Source organism: Cephus cinctus, unplaced genomic scaffold (assembly GCF_000341935.2).
Source record: "Cephus cinctus unplaced genomic scaffold, Ccin1 Ccin1_scaffold0407, whole genome shotgun sequence".
NCBI classification, from domain to species: Eukaryota; Metazoa; Arthropoda; class Insecta; order Hymenoptera; family Cephidae; genus Cephus; species Cephus cinctus.
The window spans coordinates 81,732-85,424 of NW_014333091.1; the positions used below are offsets into that span (position 1 = coordinate 81,732).

General features: G+C 50.7%; 1 protein-coding gene across 2 annotated transcripts in view; it reads right to left on the reverse strand.

Annotated features, from left to right (window-relative positions):
• LOC107267519 (nucleolysin TIAR) overlaps positions 1-3,693 on the reverse strand; it is a 301,978-nt gene that overhangs the window by 77,437 nt on the left and 220,848 nt on the right. The window lies entirely within an intron of this gene.

The following is a 3,693-nucleotide window of genomic DNA, read 5'->3' on the forward strand; positions in this document are numbered from 1 at the left end:
GGGGGGGGGGGGAGGGAAGAGAAAAGTAAAAGAGGAGAGTAAGAGTCCCGTCGAACTGGCATGTCGATCGAGAAGGTGTAGAGAAGTGGTGGAGCTAGAAGAGAGAGAGAGAGAGTGAGAGAGAGGGAGGGAGACAGAAGAGGAGAGGAGAGGAGAGGTACTGGTGCGGAGTATACCGGATGGGAAAGGAGGGTTGCGAGAAAGTATAGGAGGTGAAAGGGGACAGAGCACCAGCACTGCTGTGCTGGCCGGGAAGCGTAAAATCACAGGCCCGTATACGACCCTCGCTTTCAACGGCCCTATTAAAATTGCAACCGTTAATTTAGCATCGTCGGAGCACGTTGAGCTACCTTACGTAACGCTCTACGCACCCCATATTTATTCACGGCTTTGTTTGTCTTTAGTTTCGCATAAAGGCCCGCGAAAGTATAAAGGCCGAGGACTTGCGTCGGCATTCTAATATACCCGGTGTCGAAATTAAACGAAACTGCCACCATCAAGAGTAATTAGGTCTTCCGAAATTGTTTATAAAAGAATACGGTGATGGTTGCGATGACGAAGACGATCGACCAGGACGTCACGATCTAAATTACTTTGTCCTGAGGTGATGTCGGACGACGACCGACCTGGGACAGGAAGTGGGATTTCATAGAATTCATCATCAGGCATTCCTGACAATGCCACCCGTTTCCGGTGTCTTTACTATAGTTTGGTATACTACGGTGTCCGTACACGTGGTGCGTATGGATACATTAAGATATAGGTAATGAGGGGTGGCAGGAGGAGACCGATTATTGTCGCGGTCGTCGCGACGGTAGATTTTGTAAATTCGATCAAAAATTTCCGGGTTAGCAGAGACGACAACAAAGACCGACGTCGCTGGCGCGATTCCTCCCGCCAGGGAAGAAGATTAATATTCAACCCGGAAAACTATTGTGTAGACAGCCCGACGAGCCCTTTCTAACAAATTGCTTCATGCTATTCTTTCGCCCACGTGAGAGACGCGACAGCCATTTTGGGATGGATAAGTAGCAACTACAGTCGACGCCGTGACAAGAAGCGCGACAGCTTACGCCAAAATGTTTTCACGCGTCTTTCCGGCCGGATCACGTGAGTCGCTCTAAATACCTAATTTACGTTCCACCCTGCTCTATCATCCTCGTGTCATGTCTGCACCTAAATATCTACGTGTGCCTGCAGCTGATTTCTTCTTGAGCCACCAGCGAATTATATAGTTTTCGGAAGTCTTCATCCCCCTACAGCTTCTTCTTGAGACTTCAAGCGTACAAGTCGAGGGTACAGGGTGACTTATAACTCTGACTGTATCTCGTTTTACCGTAATACTCCTCTAGCTCCGCAAGTTCATCAGCACCTTTCGACTACCACATCCTCCGTGTATGAGGAATGAGACGGTCAAACGAGAAGCCAGCAGGGCAGTGGCGATGGAGGCGGAGACGCCGATGATGGGGATCAAGGCGGCCCTGCACGAAAAACCAGTTAGCGACAGAATCTTTTCTCGAGTAGTGGACGAGTTAGTTCACTTAGGTTATACGCATGTATATGTATACATGTGGACTATAGTGTAATGTAGTTGGTTCTTCTCTCTCTCTCTCTCTCTCTCTCTCTCTCTCTCTCTCTCTCTCTCTCTCTCTCTCTCTCTGTCTGTCTACCTCCGTCCCACCCCTGACCAGTGCTGCTGCCTGGTCCTCCTCACTCTCTTTGAGTGTTGAGGGTGCAAGCGGAGGGTGGGCTGATTACAATCGGTTTGATGGTCTATCCCTGGCGGTCGGAGGTTCCGGTGGGCACACACGGTGGCCCATTCCTACGAATTAGTCCGAGCCTCTCGTCATTCCCGCCCGTTCCCGCGAGCCCCGATCCCGAACCCACCCTCGCCGGCTCGCGGCTATTAGGAAATCGGCAGGAAATTGACAAAACTTTATCCTTTGTTCTCGTCAAATAAAACGGGCCATTCGAGAAATCACGATCTAAAATATCTCTCCGGTTCCTGGCTCCGTTCGCTCGGCGGTTCGGCTTTCTCCCCAATTGGGTCCGCTCCGACGTGCCCTTCGGTGAGACCCCCCTTTCGGTTGATCCGTCAGACCCTGCAATCTGTCCAGAAGGGTAGGCAGGAGCCTATCCTCGGTCAATTATGTGACTTCGGTAGCAGGTGGCGAGTTTCACGGGTGAGCTACTGCTGCTCTTGAAATGGTGTAAAATGAAATGTGGTTGGGCGACTGATATAGGTTACGCGAGGAACAAGAATAACGAAAGGAATAAAAAGGTGGAGGTGGTGGGAGGACGAGGAGGAGGGGAGGAGAGGAGGAGAGGACGGAGGAGTGAAGGAAAGTGGAATATCCTGAAGCTAGTCGAAGTCGTAGAATAGTTCCAAGAGATCTACTCGAAGGCTGCTTGGGGTTCGGAATTGCTCTGAAAGAGGAGGAGCTCTGTGATCGTTTTGCCTTTTCCTTGGGAATTGCCGCGTCTTCGCCCCTTTCCATCTTTTCGGCTACACCACTTTCTCTCTCTCTCTATCTCTCTCTCTCTCTCTCTTGCCCTTCTTCCCTCTTTGGATCCGCCAGAGAGATGAAGGTGGTCAAGAAGTGGCCTTCCTTGGAAAATTTGAGGATCATTGTAGTAACTTTGGTGTTGGCGCTGGAATGAAGGCGCCCTGAGCAAGGGTGGCTTTTGAAGGGGGTACCGATGTTCGAGTGGGCGGAGGGGCGGAGGGGAAGGGAGACTAGTGTGCGCAAAGGTTGTGTTCAGATTTATTCTACGATTCGGAGCGTCATTGCTTGAATGGGAATCGACGCTAAGAGGGTGTTGATTGTTCCCCCCTCTCCCCCCACCCCTCTCCCGCAGCGCGGCGAGAACGAGAGAGGAGGTATTTGAGATGAGTTGAGAGAAAGAGAGAGAGAGACAGAGTACTTCTGCTCTCAGTGGTATTGCTGACGATAGTGGTAGTTGTGAAGCTAGTCAAGGTGAAGAGAGAATCCGGAGAGGGAGAACGGAGGGTGGGAGTGAGGAGAGGAGAGGAGAGGAGAGTCCGAGTGCTCGGAGCTGGTAGAGTCTGAAATAAAATGAGCCGGTAGCCTCAGCTCTTCCATGTTATTTACTGCTTTATATAAAACAGAAACGCTTGCAGGAAGTAAGCCAACGGGATCAATTGAGACTGCGAAAGCGCCCCGATAGGTAATGGAACTTTTGAGCTTTCGAGGTAAAAGAGAGCATCCGATTTGTGACGCTCGCAAAATTCGTACTGAAAATTCGTACCGTACGGCGGGCGTCCCGACGCTTTGCATCTGCACTGTCAAAACATTGCGGATGCGTGGGACTCCCGGCGGTTTTCAATAACCGCAAATAATGGACTTCCATTTATTATTAGAGGTAGCAGCCGCGCGATCGTTCCGCCCCAAGCTAGAGTGTTTTGTATGAAATAATAACGTGACGTTATACGATGCATGCGGAGTAAGCGCGTACACGTACGCCATACCGGCACCCACCACCCCCGCGGCATCCGATATGGCGGATACACTATAGCATCGACACTGCCAGCGTCAGTACAGACATCAGAGGGTGCAGCAACAGCAACCCCTCGAGCAATGGAAAGAATCCCAGAAAGCTGTGAAAAACAAGAAAACAGAATTCCTGCCGGTTGTCGAATTAGCAGCTAGTGCGCAGCTGGAAAAGATTGGA